The 20,827-nt window shown below is 37.6% G+C and overlaps 1 non-coding gene across 1 annotated transcript; it reads right to left on the reverse strand.

Moving 5' to 3' along the window:
• Positions 1-20,389: 20,389 nt before the first annotated feature.
• On the reverse strand, positions 20,390-20,534 carry LOC127485098 (U4 spliceosomal RNA). Its single transcript, XR_007912275.1, has one exon. It is a non-coding gene; the product is annotated as a U4 spliceosomal RNA (small nuclear RNA).
• Positions 20,535-20,827: the final 293 nt, after the last annotated feature.

Consider the following 20,827-nt stretch of genomic DNA (forward strand, 5'->3'; position numbering starts at 1 on the left):
TTAATATCTAAGGATTACACAATCCTCACTTTAAGACTGAATAAATTACAAGATCAGTAATTTAGGATACTTGCCTGTTCTTTCCATCCAACTATTTGTTTTGGGAAGACTGATGTATAAATCAGCAGTTGACCACGATTCTCTAAAATGTGCCAGGTAGTAAATATTTTAGAGTTCCTGAGCCACAGTTTAGCTGTAACATGCTTATTAGCATGACTGTGCTCCATTAAAACTGTATTTATTTGCTTATTTTTAAATTTTTATATATTTGAAAGACATAGTGACCCAGAAAGATAGGGTGAGACCTTTGTCCACTGGCTCACTCCCCAGATGCACAAACAGCTGGAACAGCTTTAACAGCCTGAGATAAGCAGTGAATGGTGGCCCAAGGAATTCTATCCGAGGAGCCAGGAACTCTTTCTGGATCTCTCACATGGGTGGTAGAGACTTAAATATTTGCTGCCTCCCAGGCACGTTAACTGGGAGATGTTGGTACTCAAACCAGCAGTCCAATATGGGATGCAGGTATCCCAGATGGTGCTTTAACAGACTGTGCCACAGTACTTGCCCCACCAATACAATTTTACTGACAAAAGACAAAGGGCTGAATTATAGCCCATAAGCCACAATGCGTCAACTCTACCAATGTGTCTTTGAACACTTCTATTCTCGTAAGAGAAAAACAAAACTCGTGACTGGCACTGTGACATAGAAAGTACAGCCACTGCCTGTGGTGTCGACATCCCATAAGGGCACCAGTCCTGGCTGCTTCACTTCCAGTCCAGCTCCCTGCTAATGTGCCTGGGAAGACACCCACCTGGGAGCCCAGGAGAAGTTCCTGGCCCCTGGCTTTGGATGGGTCCAGCCCTTGCCACTGAGTCCCTCTGGGGAGTGAACCAGCGGGTAGAAGATCTCTCTCTCTCTCTCTGCCCCCCCCCCCGCCTTTCAAATAAATATTTAAAAAAAAAACAGAATTAATTTCAAAAGTTATTCAAAGCATATAAAGCTCCTATTTCATAGTTAAATCTGAGCTCTGGAGAATGGTATTCAAGACCCATTTCACTCAATTTCCTTCCAGCCAATCTCCTGTTCTGCTACAATAAACTTATGCACATTATAGGTGAGCTCTTTTGTTTTTTTTTCAACTTTTATTTAATAAATGTAAATTTCCAAAGTACAAATTTTGAATTATAGCAGCTTTTTCCCCCATAACCTCCCTCCCACCCACAACCATCCTATCTCCCACTCACTCTCCCATCCCATTCTTCATCAAGATTCATTTTCAATTATCTTTATAGACAGAAGATCAACTTAGTATATACTAAGTACAGATTTAAACAGTTTGCACCCACACAGAAACACAAAGTATAGAGTACTGTTTGAGTAGTAGTTTTACCATTAATTCGCATAGTACAACACATTAAGGACAGAGGTCCTACATGGGGAGCAGGTGCACAGTGACTCCCATTGTTGATTTAACAATTGACACTATTATTTATGACGTCAGTAATCACCGGAGGCTCTTGTCATGAGCTACCAAGGCTATGGAAGCCTCTTGAGTTCACCAGCTCCGATCTTATTTAGACAAAGCCATAGTCAAAGTGGAAGTTCAGGTGAGCTCTTTTGAACTTTTGAAATTCTAAAACTGTTGCCTGAAATTTCCTTTAATTCATTCAATGCATCATTTATCTAGAGAAAATATATCCATGTTGATGCTTATGTGTCAGGTGCTTTGTTAGAGTGCTCAAATAATAGGGAAAAAGGGACTTTTTTCCTTCCTTAAAAATCTTACATTTCAATGTAGTAAACAGATAAACAATTATAATATCATGTGGCAAATTATTTCACAGGACAATAAAGAACGTAATGGGACCACACAAGCAGAGAAATAAAAAGTTTGAACTTATCATATTTTAGTACAGTTGATATTTAGACCTTACTGCTTTGGCATATGTATATTTTGACTTCAAATTCATGAACTTTTATTCAAAATTACATCTAACTTTAAGAGTAAGCTCCCCTTGGCCATATTCATACATTTTTACCTTGTGCAATTAAACTATACACAGTTCTAGCTTCTTTTGGAAGTATTCAGTACTGAGTTCTACCAACTTTAATTTTTGATGGATCAATATTTGAAGGTTAATTATAGTTTATATTTAATAATAAAAATCCATATGGAAAAATAACTATTTTATCTCTTGCCAAATTTATTTCATATTGATCAGTACTACCAGTAATATTTGCTATACATATTTATAGATGATATTATCAAGACAAAGAGCATTACTATGACAAAGTCTACATGAACAAAGAAATCCAAATATACACAGAAACACACAATAGTGTCAAAGCTTAACAAGTAGTGACTTCCAAATTAAAACCTGAGGCTAGATAAAAGTTTGCCAGATAAAGGAAATAAAGTGGGCTACATGGAAGAAGTATTCTAATCAAAGACTCAAAGATGAATGAGAGCATATTTTGTCATGAATTTCTGGTATTGTATTTTTTATATTTATTTTTAAAAATTATTTCCAATGGGATGATTTTTGTATTTGAAATACATGACAATTTTATAAAACGAATGTGTTATGTGTAAACAGAGATATTTGTGGCAATATCATAAGATATCTTAGATATGACAAAAATATATAAGATTAATTGGAAAATATAGACTGATCCTCCATTATTCTGTATGTTATTAAGTAAACACTGAGGGTAAAATAATATCATATTCAATGGTTAAGTTGTATGGATCTCTTGCTCTAAATAGGCAAAAGTAAATTTTTGTTTTTCTTTTTATTATTTAATAAATGTGAATTTACAAAGTGCAGCTTTTGTATTGTTGTGGCTTCCTCCCCCCAACCTCCCTGCCTCCCGTGGCCCTCCCCTCTCCCACTCCCTCTCCCATCCTGCCCTTCATTGAGTTTCATTTTCAATTACCTTCACATACAGAAGATCAACTTAGTGTATACTAAGCAAGGATTTCAACAGGCTGCCCTCACACAACCGCACAAGTTATAGGGTATTGTTTGACTAGTAGTGTTGTTTTTAAGTTTCATAGTAAAACACATTAAGGACAGAGATCCTACGTGGGGAGCCTGTACCCAGTGACTCCCATTGTAGATTTAACAATTGGCACTCTTATTTATGGCGTCAGCAATCACCCGAGACTCTTGCTATGAGCTGTCTAGGCTATGGAAGCCCCTTGAGTTCACCAACTCTGAACTTGTTTAATCAAGGCCGTATCACAGTGGAGGTTCCTTCCTCCCTTCGGAGAAAGGCACCTCCCTCCTTGATGGCCTGTTCCTTCTGCTGGGGTCTTGTTCACCAGGATCTTTCATTTAGATTGTTGGCAAAAGTAAATTTAAGTCTTTAATTTTATGCAGAAGATTGTGAATTAAATGAACTTTGTTATACCAGGTTATCTTTTGGTAAAAATGAAGGTGAATAAATGTGAAACTTTTATCCTTGTGGTTAGTGGTTGATCAATGTTGATGATCTCAAATGTTTTCTGTAAGTATATTAGTCCAATCTGAAGCTATCTTGTATTTGACTGGATTTGGTCAATAGACTTTTGGTATAGATGAAGGATATAAAAATCTATACATTGCCTTAATTCTATATGAATAGTAATTATTTGAAAGTGAACTAACTATGATAAGCTATATCTGGAAACTTTGTAACATACAGATTTGGTAATCTTTTTATATAAGAGTTCTTTTTTATTATGTGTGCAGATAGAATAAAATACTTAAATTTTAAAAAGTGGTTTTAAGCCAAACAAATCTGTGAAAGCATATTTAAGAAGGATATGTTTGGTTAATAAAAATAGATCATCTTTATGCATTGTTCTTTTTGCCTTTTGTTACTCCCTCAAAATTAAGTTGAGATAAATTATTGTGCTTTCAGGGGCTGGCGGTGTGTCTCAGTAGATTAAGACTCGGCCAGCAAAGCCAGAAGCCCATATGAGCAGTGGTTAGAATTCTGGCTGCTCTGCTTTCAGCTCTGTGCTAATGCACCTGGGAAGGCCACCAAAGATGGCCCAAGACTTGGCTTCTGCACGCACGTGGGAGACCCAGAAAAAAGAAGCTCCTGGCTCCTGGCTTTCGCCTAGCCCAGCCTCAACTGTTGCAGCCATTTGGGGAGTGAACCAGTAAAGGACAGAAGATTCTCTCTCTCTCTCTCTCTCTCTCTCTCTCTCCCTCCCCTCCCCCTCCCCTCCCTCCCCCTTCCCCTCTCCCTCCCTATTCTTCTCCCTCTCCCTCTCCCAATAACTTTACCTTTCAAATAAGTAACTGGATTAGAAGAATCAATATCATCCAAATGTCCATTCTCCCAAAAGCAATTTATAGATTCAATGTGATACCAATCAAAATATCAAAGACATTCTTCTAAGATCTGGAAAAAAATGATGCTGCTGAAATTCATATGGAGGCACAGGAGACCTCGAATAGCTAAAGCAATCCTGTACAACAAAAACATGGCCGGGGGCATCACAATACCAGATTTCAAGACATAACACAGGGCAGTTATAATCAAAACAGCATGGTACTATTACAGAAACAGATGGATAGACCAATGGAACAGAATAGAAACACCAGAAATCAACCCAAACATCTACAGCCAACTTATATTTGATCAAGGATCTAAAACCAATTCCTGGAGCAAGGACAGTCTATTCAATAAATGGTGCTGGGAAAACTGGATTTCCACATGCAGAAGCATGAAGCAAGACCCCTACCTTACACCTTAAACAAAAATCCACTCAACATGGATTAAAGATCTAAATCTAAGACCCAACACTATCAAATTATTAGAGAACATTGGAGAAACCCTGCAAGATATAGGCACAGGAAAAGACTTCTTGGAAAAGACTCCAGAGGCACAGGCAGTCAAAGCCAAAATTAACAATTGGGATTACATCAAATAAGAAGTTTGTGTACTGCAAAAGAAACAGTCAGGAAAGTGAAGAGGCAACCAACAGAAGCAGAAGAAATATTTGTAAACTATGGAACAGTTAAAGGGTTGATAACCAGAATCTACAAAGAGATAAAAAAAACCTACACAACATCAAAACAAGCAACCCACTTAAGAGATGGGCTAAGGATCTCAATAGACATTTTTCAAAAGAGGAAATCCAAAGGGACACTAACCCACTGTTGGTGGGAATGCAAACTGGTTAAGCCACTAGGGAAGTCAGTCTGGAGATTCCTCAGAAATCTGAATATAACCCTACCATACAACCCAGCCATCCCACTCCTTGGAATTTACCCAAAGGAAATTAAATTGGCAAATAAAAGAGCTGTCTGCAACTTAATGGTTATTGCAGCTCAATTCATAATAGCTAAGACCTGGAATCAACCTAAATGCCCATCAACAGAAGACTGGATAGAGAAATTATGGGACATGTACTCTATAGAAATCTATACAGCAGAAAAAATTAAATCTGGTCATTTGCAACAACATGGAGGAATCTGGAAAACATCATGCTGAGTGAATTAAGCCGGTCCCAAAGGGACAAATATCATATGTTCTCCCTGAATGATGACAATTAACCGAGCTCCAAAAGGGAAACCTGTTGAAATGAAATAGACACTATGAGAAACAGTGACTTGATCAGCCCTTGTCATCACTGTTGATGTACAATTTAATACTTTATCCTTTTTAGTATTTTTATTGTTCTACTTAATACTATTGGTTGACCTCTATAATTAACACACAATTATTCTTAGGTGTTTAAAATTAACTTAAAAGTGATCTCTGTTAAATATGAGTGGGAATAAGAGATGGAGCAGATGTACAGTTTGGCACATGCTCAACTGGACTTGCCCCAAACAATAGAGTTAGAAACCTGCCTGGGGATTCCATTTCAATCCCATCAGGTGGCACATACCAATGCCATCTCACTAGTCAAAGTGATCAGTTTCAGTTCACAACTGATCATAATGATATGATTAAGAGTCAAAGAGATCACATAAACAAGACTAGTGTCTGCTAATACTAACTGATAGAATTAAAAAGGAGAGAACAATCCAACATGGGAAGTGGGATACACAGCAGACTCATATAATGGCAGATGTCCTAAACAGCACTCTGGCCTCGGAATCAGCCCTGAAGAGCCCATGAGAGTATTTTAGGCATGGAAAGCCAAGACACTCTGGCAAGAAAAAAAAAGAAGACCTAAATGATAGATCCCTGCGAGTGAGATCCCAGTGGAAAGAATGGGCCATCAAAGAAGGAGGTATCTTTCTCTGAAGGGAGGAGAGAACTTCCACTTTGACTATGACCTTGTCTAAATAAGATCGGAGTTGGCAAACTCAAAAGGCTTCCGTAGCCTTGGCAACTCATGACAAGAGCCTTGGTGATTACTGGCGCCATAAACAAGAGTGTCAATTGTTAAATCAACAACAGGAGTCACTGTGTACTTACTCCCCATGTAGAATCTCTGTCCTTAATTTGTTGTACTATGTGAATCAATGGTATACCTAGTACTCAAACAGTACTTTACACTTTGTGTGTCTGTGTGGGTGCAAACAGATGAAATCTTTACTTAATATATACTAAATTGATCTTCTGTATATAAAGATAATTGAAAATAAATCTTGATGTGAATGGGATGGGAGAGGGAGTGGGAGATGTGAGAGTTCTGGGTGGAGGGAAGTTATAGGGGGGAAAAGCCACTGTAATCCAAAAGGTGTACTTTGGGAATTTTTATTTATTAAATAATAGTTTAAAAAGTAACTAAATATTTAAAAAATAATTTCTAAAAATGTTATTTTGCTCTTATAACCTCTATACTTGATCATCATGTGTAAAGCCTCTCTGCAGGACTGATGATAACCATGATTAAAATAATGAAGGGAGTCGAAGCCAAGATGGCGTAATAGTGACGGCGCACTCCGATAGTCTGGGAAAAGATAGTTTAATAAAAGTGGAGTTACTGTAGCCTCAGGAAAAAGCTCAGGAAAAAATTGCGGAAGAAACTCTTCCCGATCTAGTGGATGCAACACGGAGGACCTACAGGGAGAGCAAGGTCACCCACCGCGTGGAAGCTGAGCCGCAGAATCTGCACGCCAGCGCTGGAAGGGGAGGTGATACAAAAACCTCGGTAACCTGAGACATTGGCGGGGAAAGGCAGAAAGAGCCTACAGGGAGTGAGGCCTGAAGCCCCACTGGGGAAAGTTCACCAGGCTGACTAGAGGAGAGAAAAAAACGAATAAATAAGGGGAACCGGCATGGACACTAGCCTCTCTCTACACTCACCTTACAAAGCCGAGCAAGACAAAGAGCAGGCACTATTTTACGTATGTAAAACGGCTCCCGCCATTAGCCAAGCAGAAAAATCTGACTCTGGTGGGGAGAAATAACAGGAGGTTAGGACCTAGTGAAAGTGTGGAGCTAACAAACTGAGACTGTGAAAATCCGAGGTGGGGGGGGGGGCGAGAGAACTCACCAAGTACAGAAACTCGGTAACCCTGGCAACCCGGTGAGAGACTGCAGAGAAATTTGAGACCACAATGAGGGCTGCATAAACTGTTTGTGTGGTCCCAGGGGTAGAGCAGATGAATACCCACAGGGGCCAGATTTCATACATCAACTACCCGCAATTCCACTCAGCTGTGTGGAATTACTTCCCAACTGAGTCAAAAAAAAAAAAAAATAGAGAGAGAGAGAGAACTATCGAACAAGAGAACAACCTGGGTGAGTCACCTTTGGTACACCCTTAACCCTGAAGAACCAAACAGAGCTCTCTAGCCACACCCATCACAGCCTCTAAGGATCCATCAAAAGCAGACAGTCCACTTAATCTAATGTCATAGTATAATGAGAAAAAGCACCACAGCAAAGAAACCAAAGAATATCTCCACAATGCCAAACAAAAACAGAAACCGAGGTAACAAGAACAAGGAAGACACTATGATGCCCCCAAATGAAAAAGACACCCCAATTCAAGATTATGAAGATGATGAGATAGAAGAAATGCAAGAAGCAGATCTCAAAAAATTGATAAGAACATTAAGAAGTTCTCAAAAACAAATTCTTGAACTACAGAAATCCTTAATGGACAAGATAGAAAAATCTCTCGAGTGAAAATGAAATATTAAGGAGGAATCAAAATGAAATGAAACAACTAGTAAAACAGGAAACTGTGATAGTGATGAGAAATCATAATGAAATGAAGAATTCAATAGATCAAATGACAAACACATTAGAGAGCCTTAAAAACAGAATGGGTGAAGCAGAAGAGAGAATATCGGACTTAGAAGACAGAGCACAGTAAAGTATACAGTCAAATCAAAGAAAAGAAGAGGAAATTAGAAATCTAAAAAATATTGTTGGGAATCTACAGGATACTATTAAAAAAACCAACATTCGGGTTCTAAAGTTCCTGAAGGCATGTAGAGGAAGAAAGTATTAGAAGGCCTTTTTAGTGAGATACTAGCAGAAAACTTCCCAGGTTTGGAGAAAGAGATATCCTAGTACAGGAAGCTCACAGAACCCCTAATAAACATGAACAAAAGAAATCCTCACCACAACACGTAATTAAACTCACCACAGTGAAACATAAAGAAAAGATTCTAAAATGTGCAAGAGAGAAACGTTAAATTACTCTCAGAGGAACTCCAAACAGACTCACAGCTGACTTCTCATCAGAAACCCTACAAGCTAAGAGGGAATGGCGAGATATAGCCAGGTGCTAAGAGAGAAAAACTGCCAGCCCAGAATATTATATCCTGCAAACCTCTCCTTTGTGAATGAAGGTGAAATAAAGACCTTTCATAGCAAAGAGAAATTGAAAGAATTTGTCGCCACTTGTCCAGCCTTGTAAAAGATGCTTAAAGATGTGTTACACACAGAAACACAGAAACACGGTCATCAATATGAAATAAGGCAAAGGAAGGAAACCTCACAGCAAAAGATCACAGGAAGTTCAAATCATATATTAGAAAATATCTTTGGCAAATTGCAGGGCAAAGTTACTACTTATCAATAGTCACACTGAACGTTAATGTCCTCCACTGTCCACTTAAAAGACACTGATTGGCTGAATGGGTTAAGGAACAAAACCCATCTATTTGCTGCTTACAAGAAACACATATTTCCAACAACTAACTGAAAAAAGAAGAGAAAAGACCCAAATCAATAAAATGAGAGATCAAAAAGGAAACGTAACAACAGACACCACAGAAATAAAAAGAATCATCAGAAATTACTACAAGGACTTGTATGCCAGCAAACAGGGAAACTTATCAGAAATGGATAGATTCCTGGACACATGCAACCTACCTAAATTGAACGAGGAAGACACAGAAAACCTAAACAGACCCATAACTGAGTCAGAAATTGAAACAGTAGTAAAGGCCCTCCCAACAAAGAAAAGCCCAGGACCAGATGGATTCACTGCTGAATTCTACCAGACATTTAAAGAAGAACTAACTCCAATTCTTCTCAAACTATTCAGAATAATCGAAAAAGAGGGAATCCTCCCAAATTCTTTCTATGAAGCCAGCATCACCTTAATTCCTAAGCCGGAAAAAGATGCATTATTGAAAGAGGATTACAGACCAATATCCCTGATGAACATCGATGCAAAAATCCTCAATAAAATTCTGGCCAATAGAATGCAACAACACATGAGAAAGATCATCCACCCAGACCAAGTGGGATTTATCCCATGTATGCAGGGATGGTTCAATGTTCGCAAATCAATCAATGTTATATACCACATTAACAGACTGCAGAAGAAAAACCATATGATTATCTCAATAGATGCCGAGAAAGCATTTGATAAAATACAACACCCGTTCATGATGAAAACTCTAAGCAAACTGGGTTTGGAAGGAACATTCCTCAATACAATCAAAGCAATTTATGAAAATCCCACGGCCAGCATCCTATTGAATGGGGAAAGTTGGAAGCATTTCCACTGAGATCTGGTACCAGACAGGGATGCCCACTCTCACCACTGCTATTCAATATAGTTCTGGAAGTTTTAGCCAGAGCTATTAGGCAAGAAAAAGAAATTAAAGGGATACAAATTGGGAAGGAAGAACTCAAACTATCCCTCTTTGCAGATGATATGATTCTTTATTTAGGGGACCCAAAGAACTCTACTAAGAGACTATTGGAACTCATAGAAGAGTTTGGCAAAGTAGCAGGATGTAAAATTAATGCACAAAAATCAACAGCCTTTGTATACACATGCAATGCCACAGCTGAGGAAGAACTTCCAAGATCAATCCCATTCACAATAGCTACAAAAACAATCAAATACCTTGGAATAAACTTAACCAAGGACGTTAAAGATCTCTACGATGAAAATTACAAAACCTTAAAGAAAGAAATAGAAGAGGATACCAAGAAATGGAAAAATCTTCCATGCTCATGGATTGGAAGAATCAATATCATCAAAATGTCCATTCTCCCAAAAGCAATTTACAGATTCAATGCAATACCAATCAAGATACCAAAGACATTCTTCGCAGATCTGGAAAAAATGGTGCTGAAATTTATATGGAGGCACAAGAGACCTCGAATAGCTAAAGCAATCTTGTACAACAAAAACAAAGCTGGAGGCATCACAATACCACATTTCAGGACATACTACAGGGCAGTTGTAATCAAAACAGCATGGTACTGGTACAGAAACAGATGGATAGACCAATGGAACAGAATAGAAACACCAGAAACCAATCCAAACATCTACAGGCAACTTACATTTGATCAAGGATCCAAAACCAATCCCTGGAGTAAGGACACTCTATTCAATAAATGGTGTTCAGAAAATTGGATTTCCACGTGCAGAACCATGAAGCAAGACCCCTACCCCTACCTTTCACCTTACACAAAAATCCACTCAACATGGATTAAAGACTTAAATCTACGACCTGACACCATCAAATTATTAGAGACCATTGGAGAAACCCTGCAAGATATAGGTACTGGGAAAGACTTCTTGGAAAAGACTCCAGAGGCACAGGCAGTCAAAGCCAAAATTAACATTTGGGATTGCATCAAAGTGAGAAGTTTCTGTACTTCAAAAGATACACTCAGGAAAGTGAAGAGGCAACCAACAGAATGGGAAAAAATATTTGCAAACTATGCAACAGATAAAGGGTTGATAACCAGAATCTACAAAGAGATAAAAAAAAAACTACACAACATCAAAACAAACAACCCACTTAAGAGATGGGCCAAGGACCTCAATAGACAGTTTTCAAAAGAGGAAATCCAAATGGCCAATAGGCACATGAAAAAATGTTCAAGATCACTAGCAATCAGGGAAATGCAAATCAAAACCACAATGAGGTTTCAGCTTACCCCAGTTAGAATGGCTCACATGCAGAAATCTACCAACAATAGATGCTGGAGAGGATGTGGGGAAAAAGGGACACTAACCCACTGTTGGTGGGAATGCAAATTGGTTAAGCCACTATGGAAGTCAGTCTGGAGATTCCTCAGAAACCTGAATATAACCCTACCGTTCGACCCAGCCATCCCACTCCTTGGGATTTACCCAAAGGAATTTAAATTGGCAAACAAACAAGCGGTCTGCACATTAATGTTTATTGCAGCTCAGTTCACAATAGTTAAGACCTGGAACCAACCCAAATGCCCATCAACAGTAGACTGGATAAAGAAATTATGGGATATGTACTCTTTAGAATACTATACCGCAGTAAAAAAAAAAAAAAAAACAATGAAACCCGGTCATTTGCAACAAGATGGAGGAATCTAGAAAACATTATGCTGAGTGAATTAAGCCAGTCCCAAAGGGGCAAATATCATATGTTCTCCCTGATCAGCGACAACTAACTGAGCAGCAAAGGGGAAACCTGTTGAAGTTAAATGGACACTATGAGAAACAGTGATTTGATCAGCTCTTGTCCTGACTGTTGATGTACAATGTAATACTTTATCCATTTTATTATTTTTTGTTTTATTCTAGTACTATTTGTTGAACTCTGTAATTAACACACAATTATTCTTAGGTGTTTAAATTTTAACTGAAAAGTCATCCCTGTTAAATATAAGAGTGGGAATAAGAGAGGGAGGAGATGTACAATTTGGGACATGCTCAATCCGACTTGCTCCAAATGGTGGAGTTAGAAACATAACAGGGGATTCCAATACAATCCCATCAAGGTGGCATGTACCAATGCCATCTCACTAGTCCAAGTGATCAACTTCAATTTACAACTGATCACACTGCTAGGTCTAAGAGTCAAAGGGATCACACAAAGAAGACTAATGTCTGCTAATACTAACTGATAGAATCAAAAAGGGAGAGAATGATCCAACATGGGAAGTGGGATACACAGCAGACTCAGAATGGCAGATGTCCTAAACAGCACTCTGGCCTCAGAATCAGCCCTTAAGGCATTCAGATCTGGCTGAAGAGCCCATGAGAGTATTTTAGGCATGGAAAGCCAAGACACTCTGGCAAAAAAAAAGAAGACCTAAATGAAATATCTCTGCGAGTGAGATCCCAGTGGAAATAACGGGGCCATCAAAGAAGGAGGTACCTTTCTCTGAAGGGAGGAGAGAACTTCTGCTTTGACTCCCTGTCTGAATAAAATCAAAGTCGGCGAACCCAATAGGCTTCCATAGCCTTGGCAATTCATGACTAGAGCCTAGGGAGATTACTGATGCCATAAACAAGAGTGTCAAATTGTTAAGTCAACAACAGGAGTCACTGTGTACTTACTTCTCATGTGGGATCTGTCCTTAATGTGTATTTCAATGTGAAGTAATGCTATAACTAGTACTGAAACAGTATTTTTACACTTTATGTTTCTGTGTGGGTGCAAACTGATGAAATCTTTACTTAATATATACGAAATTGATATTCTATATATAAAGATAATTGAAAATGAATCTTGATGTGAATGGAATGGGAGAGGGAGTGGGAGATGGGAGGGGTGCGTGTGGGAGGGAAATTATGGGGGGGGGAAGCCAATGTAATCCATAGCTGTACTTTGGAAATCTATATTTACTAAATAAAAAAAAGAAAAAAATAATGTAAACCTCTTTAGTGCTTCTCTCCCCTAAACTGTATCTTTAATAAATGACTCTGTAGCTTGCTTTGCACTGTTCCATATGACTTCCGTGCATATCCAAAGGATATGCTTGCTCTGCAAAAACTTCGGTGAGAATAACATTTTGAGTCTATGATATACACCTGAGTCCTAAAATGGTATTCTCTTCAGTTTATAGCACCAGTCCCAAATGGCTCAACTTAATTCAAATTCGCAGAGATCTTAAGAGATCGTATTAAAGCCAAAGAATCTTCCAATAGAACCAGAGAGCAACAAAGTTCACGAATATAACCACATCACTCTAGTTACCAATTGTATTTCCTCATGAATGGACTTTTGAGTTGCAGCCAAATTTAAAATTAAAAAGATCTTGGCTCACATGACCTTCATGAGAAGCCTAAGCATTTGTGTTTCATTAAGAATATAGAGCACAATATGGTTATATTTATGTAACAAATAAGGTCTCCAGTTAAGATCATAAACCAAGAGCGATTTTTAGGGAACTTTATCAGCTTTATTTGTTTATTTAAAATTCACATTATACTTTTCCTCTTGAAATAGCCTTTGAGTCCTGGAGCTGAACACGTTCTATGCAGTTACTGCAGTATCATTCTTGCAGAGTGGCTGGTATTTTTGTTTCTGATTAAAATTCATGTTTTCTTTAAATAGCATGAAATATACTTCCACAGACCTCTTTGGCCTTGGTCACGAATATATAACCACTGAAAAATTTTCAGATAGGAGACTGGTAATTAGGCACAGCTTGAAAATCCAATCAAACTCAGTCTACTTTTACTTCTGGGGAGAGCCTGGTGATTGCCATGGCAGTGTGGGAATCTCAGATGTGGTTCTGCAGAACTTCCCTGGCTCTCATTATAATCACACAGCAAAAAAATAATTAGCAGGTAGAGTTCCTGGATTTAATTCATAAAGTCTACTGAGCAGAAAACATTCTCAACTAAAAGCTAAGGAGGATAGTTGAGTGATAAAAGTTAACACAAATCGTACATGTTCAACAGCAGTTATACTTTTAGTATCTTCTCTAGTATCAAATGGTGAATTTCATTTCTTTCTTTTTTTGGCGGGGTGAGGATCTTTTTTTGTCTTTTCTTTTTTTGACTTTCAGAATGTCCTATTATAAAGTGCGTGCGTTATGTACATTCTTGTTGCCATAATTCTACATTTTGTCACAAATGTGCATATTTTTCATGGCAGAAATGCAATATAATTAAGGCTTTGGAAATAGCTATATTAAAATATTCCTAGGTTCTAAATCAGCTATCATTGATTGTTTTCTCTAGATATCTATTAATTTAATTAGCTGTTTGTGTATATGTACATACTTAGGGTATTTTAAAAGAGATCATCTTCAATGTAGCAAAAAATGAATGGCAATATTTATACAATAACATAAAACCAGAAACACCAAAGTGTTACTAAACCCTCTCTGCATAATACATACAAATTACTATTTGTAGTAAGTTATCTTTGCCTAGTGCTTGGTTCTTACTCAACAAATATCCTCCATAATACTTTGTGACATGATATAAAGATTTTTTAAAAAACTGTGTTACAAATTAATGATTGTCACAATCTCTGTTCATACCATATACTGTTAAGATTCAGAGGATAAGGAAAATAATGTTCAATTAGGGGAATGTAATAATTTAACGATGGAAGTAGAGAAGCAAGCTTTGGCAATTGATAGAAACAGAGAGAGACATTTACACAGAGGAGAAAGTGGAGGAGAGGAAGCATAGGGAATCATCAGTAGCATAATGTAATATAATTTTGGTAGGAACAGAGTACTGGAAGTACATTGAGATGACCTTGTGTAAAATTTGAGTGCAAAAATTAGAAATATGTAATAATTCAGAATTGTTTGGGAAGCCATGGAAAATTTTGCTTTGTTTATAATGATGGAGAAATATTTTTGAAGTGCATTTGGGGACAATTAATCTACAAGTGATGGGTAAAGTCAATACAGAGATAGACTCCAAATGAAAGGACCAACAGGGAAGCTAAAGCAATAATGCAGTTAGCCAAGAGACAAAGAATACATGAAATAGAGTGGTTGTAATGATACTGGGAAGATGAGGATATATTTGAGAAATTTTATGGTAGTAGAAAATATAGAACTTGACAAATGACTGGCTATGTGAATACTAAAGAGGGAGAAGTAAAATGATCCCGAGGCTTTAGGTTACGGTTACTAGGAAAATAGTGACACTGTAAACAAACAAGACTTTGTGAGGAATATTAAGGGAGAAATTTGTTTCCAGTAAGACACAAATACATACATACATACATATACATATCTACATATATGAATATACATATATATTATAGATTTACTAGCAAAAGTATTTCATACACCAACTAGCCATTCCCAAGGACTAGACACTGAATGGTGAGAAAAAAAAAGGTAGTTAAATAGTTTTGTAGTGGAATAATTTGTTTAAACTTTGGTGGTTTCTACTGCCAATTCTGGTCAAGAAAATGAATTGGACTAGGGAATGAAGGTTCTCAACTAAAGCACAATGTGGACTTCCAGGAAGAGCACTTTGTGCTTTGACAGAGTTGATTTTAATGGAATGCCTAGATAGATTTATATTTTAACAGTATGTAATGAAATTGCTTAGGCCTTCATTATCTGAACAGAACTGTGATTCATATTGGCAAGTCACTAAGAGTTAGAAGGCAGAGAAATATCAACCAGGACAATGTCTGTTTAATGTTTTAGGTTATAGGATGAGGACATACTGATAATAATAATCATAGCTACTATTAAAGCTAAGTGGTTAAGAGGGCAGCCTCTGGAATCAGACTTCTGGGTAAATTCTGGCACTACACTTTATTATATGTGACTCTGGAGCAATTTTTGATTAACTCCTCTAATCCTCAGTTCCTTTATCTGTACAATGAGAATAATAGCAATAACTAACACATTTATGTATTATAACAATTCAATAGGACAATATATGTACACTAAGTGCTAATAATGCTCCAGAAATATTTGGCTTAGGTTATTACTACAGGTTCTAATTCTATGCATGGGCTACTCCATATAGCTCCTATGTCTTAAGAATGAAATCAACTTAATCACTTCCCCCAGCTCCATTGTATACAAGAAAAAAAAAAACATGGTATTAATGTTATGCTGTGTGCTTTGACATGGGAGGAAGTTGCTCCTTGTGCTATATAACTTGATAAACCAGTAACTTTTATTGATCATTCACTATATTATAGGAAGTATTCTAAGAACTCTACATGTGAGGTGGGCATTTGGTACAGTTGTAAGGTGCTGCTTGGAATGTCTGCATACCATATCAGAGCACTGGATTAGAGTTCCTGCTCTGCTTCCAATCCAGCTTCCTTCTAATGCACACCTTGGGAAACAACAGGTGATGGCTCGAGTTCTTGGGTCCCTGCCACCCATGTGGGAAACCCAAATGAAGTTCTGGTCACCTGGCATTGGCCTGCCCCAGCTGTGGCTGTTGCAGGCACTTGTAGAGTGAAACAGTGGATGGAAGATCTCTCTCTCTCTCTCTCTCTCTCTCTCTCTTTCTCTCTCTTTCTCTCTCTTTCTCTCCCCCTTTCAAATAAACAAAAATAAATAAATAAAACTTTTTGAAAAAAAAAAGCACTACATAACTACATCAGTGTAGCAGCAATCTTTTTTATTTATTTATTTATTTATTTTTATTTTTGACAGGCAGAGTGGACAGTGAGAGAGAGAGACAGAGAGAGAAAGGTCTTCCTTTGCCGTTGGTTCACCCTCCAATGGCCGCCGCTGCAGCCGGCGCACCGCGCTGATCTGATGGCAGGAGCCAGGATCCAGGTGCTTTTCCTGGTCTCCCATGGGGTGCAGGGCCCAAGGACTTGGGCCATCCTCCACTGCACTCCCTGGCCATAGCAGAGAGCTGGCCTGGAAGAGGGGCAACCGGGACAGAATCCGGCGCCCCAACCGGGACTAGAACCCGGTGTGCCGGCGCCGCAAGGTGGAGGATTAGCCTATTGAGCCACGGCGCCGGCCCTGTAGCAGCAATCTTATGAGGAAAAGTCCACATAATAGATGAAGAAACAGAAGAACAGAGAGGTTAAGCAATATGCCCAATATTACACAGTGAGAAATATTAAACAGTGAGGTTAAGTAATATGTCCAATATTACATGGTGAGAATCTGAACCCTGGCCTTCTCAGTCCAGAGCCAATGTTCTCTTTTGTTTCCAAAGAGCTATTTATTTGAAGGGCAGAGCAACACAGAAAGAGAGATGGGCAGACAGAGATACAGATCTTCTATCTGCTGTTTCACTCAACAACCAGGGCTTGGCCAGGCAAAGGTCGGGATCCAGGAACTACATCCAGGCCTTCAACATGAGAGGCAGGGGCCCAACATTTGGGACGTCCTCCACTGCCTTTCTAAGCACATCAAAGGAAGCTGGATAGAAAGAAGAGCAACTGGGTCTCAAAATGGCAGTCTAATATGGGATGTTGGCAAGGCAAGAGGTGGGTTACCCCGCTGCACCATAATCATAATGCTGGCCCAAGAGCCATTACATGCCCCATTTCATCTCATTAAGCAAGAATTTTTGGGGGGCTGGTACAGTGGCACAGTGGGTTAAATCCCTGGCCTGAAGTGCTGGCATCCCATATGGGCACCGGTTCTAGTCCTGGCTGCTCCTCTTCCAATCCAGCTCTCTGCTATGGCCTGGGAAAGCAGTGGAATATATCCCAAGTCCATGGGCCCCTGCACCCACACGGGAGACCCGGATGAAGCTCCTGTCTCCTGGCTTCAGATCAGTGCAGCTCTGGCCATTGTGGCCATCTGGGGAGTGAACCAGCGGGTGGAAGACCTCTCTGTCTCTACCTCTCTCTCTAATTCCGTCTTTCAAATAAATAAAAAATATAATAAATGTTTAAAAAAGAGTTTTACAAAAAACATTTATGGATTATGCAATATTACAGGAAATGCTTAATGAATTCAAAGGAACAAAATAATTTAAGATATTCACATGACTAGCAAAAAAAAATAGCCTGAATGCATATGGTGTTTATTAAGTTTTATCAGTTCATTGCAAGCATGGCTTTTATTTGTAAACACTATAAAGAGTCAACTTAAATTGTTGTATGAACTTGAAAGTACAGTGCAAATTCATGTATAGATGACTTCTGCTCTGAAACTCTGGGTTGTTAAACTATCTTCCTTTATAATAATAATAATAATATAGCATAATAATTAAAACCCTCTCTAACCTTCCATTTAAATGCAAGATTTATTTAGTTTGAAGAAGACCTTAAAAGATCTTGTTAAATTCCACTACATAAAGACATGTTCAATTAAATTCAAGGCATAATGTTTCCTCCCAGTGCTCTACATTTTCTTGTTTACAGCTTATGTTTAATCTCTAGCAATCCATTTTCTAAGGGCATATTATAATAACCACGTTTCTTTAAAAATACAAATTGGTCCAACACAGAAATTGTTCAGAATTAGAAGGACCTTATTATAAAGCCAAATCTTTGAATATCTTCCTTCTCTACATCAACAATACTCATGATTACAGTAAATAAAGTGAAGGACCAATTTTTGACTTAAAATTGTCTTTGCTTTCAAGACATTTCTCTTGTGTTGTAGTATCTTGGCTGTGAGTTTGTTTGAAACTATGGAGGTGTTATTATACCTAATTTTCTCAGGTGTGTCAAAGGATAAAAATGTAGGCTACATATATCATACATTTGCATTGTCTTTCCTTTAGTCTTCTTTCAAGCTTGGTCTGGCTTATGACATCAAGGGACAAAATAACACTATCATGGACTTTGAGGACTTTTAATCTTTTATATATTTCATTGTCAATTACATATTACTTTTCTTAATAAGGAGGGCTGGTTAAAAACGAACTGTAGTGTGAAACTATGGTTTAAAGATGTGTAGTATGTGGAAATCAGTTTTTTCAATCTAGAAGAGCTAGTTGTCATTAATGAAACTGAACACTGGATGGCAGTCTTCCCTAGTAATAAAAATAAGAGCTATTGATAAAATAGGAAGAACTGATTCTAAATAACACCCTAGAAAGCCTAAGTAGTTTGCCAGTTTTAACAGCTAAAAAGTCAGCAAAGAAGAACTTTGAACAAAGATGGTGACAGAATCAGAATGTTAAAAATAGTGAGCTTGCTTGGTATCATCATGAATATGTGAAACTTGCTTTTCAGTTGACTTGACAATGTTGTGCATCTGAATCAGTTTCAGAAGTTTTACTCCAATTTCCAAAAACTCAGTCTTAGACTGCAAATTAGATCCACCTTATTTATTGAAATCCTATACCCAGTCTTGACTAAAGATATACCTAGCATAATCATAATTTGAGGTGAATTTACCTCAATGAGAACTCATAGTTTGCCTGATCTTATCTCTCCAAAGTATCCCTGATGGTTACTTTTCTGCTTTCTTAATCATCTTCCCACTTTTTAATCAAGATCCTTCACATGGAAAAGGGTGCATGAATATACCTGATTTTTGTATTTCGAAGCAACCTTTCTTCTTTTTCTAATTGAGGTGAAAGGGACTGGAACGTACTAGATATTTCAATGCTTATTCATATTACAGTGTGGTTCATGAATATTGGAGTAAAATTGACTTAAATTTTAGCCCGAACTCTGTGACTAATAAGCTGGATGAATAATTGAATGTTATTTAATCTCTCTGATCTTCAGTTTCCTCAACTGTAAATGAATGGATCTATGAAATGATACCATTTCATTGATTTGGCCTAAATATTAAGTGAAAGTAGGCATGCAAAATGCTTTGATGATCTTGGACACACGGTATGCAGTATGTGCTCAATTAATTTAGCTATTATTATTATCATTAGTGTCATTATCATCTTCACTAATATATTTTGTATTCTTTTTTTCCTTTTCTTAGGTGATTTCTAGACATACAGCTAACTGGAGGAATTTTTTAGGAGTTTCAATTACTAAATAATTTGTGTTAGTCTTAACAACAATATCTACTAGGTTTATAGACTATAGCATTGAAAATAAGACAATAATAATAAGGAAGAAGTCATATCATTTCCTTTTCCCTTCATATATTGTTAATATAACACACTGAATCTTTCAATATGCTGTGTGAAGATGAAACTGTTACATTTCAGAAGAGCACATTCTTCTCCTTAAATAACCTCTGTTTCAGACACATTTTTCTAAAATTCTTATAGTTAAGGGAGAAAGAGAGATGAAATGCATTTTGTGTCATTTACCAGCAGCACCTTCTTACTTACAAAAGAGAAGTATGAATATTTTTCATTCACGGACTTATTTAATATGTAATTCAGCGTGTAATTACATAGAAGCGAACCAAAAAACTTGACTTCCATGAGCCATGCTACACAAAGTTCATGGAAAGGTATATTATGAAAAATTTTCAATTAGCAATAATCGCGCCTCAGGTAAACCTCATTGGCTACGATACTGCCACTGTGCAAAGCTAAGTATATTATGAAAAAAGATGCAATGGATTTAAAATTTTTTGCACAAAATAAACTAATGAACTAATCTTTAAATTCCACTTTTCCATGAACTTTTTGATGTGCATTCATATGCATATATGAGATCCTAATAACTAAATTAGTCAGAAATTTAAAATTCCTGACATAAATTTGCTAAAGATCTGGAAAATTTCTTTTTTATCTTGCTTAAGAAAATGAAGAGTTGGGGCCAGCATTGTGGTGCATCAGGTTAACACCCTGGCCTGAGGCACTGGCATCCCATATAGGAGCTGG

This window comes from Oryctolagus cuniculus, chromosome X, assembly GCF_051225735.1.
Source record: "Oryctolagus cuniculus isolate XC-2025 breed Fujian yellow rabbit chromosome X, ASM5122573v1, whole genome shotgun sequence".
Taxonomy (NCBI): domain Eukaryota; kingdom Metazoa; phylum Chordata; class Mammalia; order Lagomorpha; family Leporidae; genus Oryctolagus; species Oryctolagus cuniculus.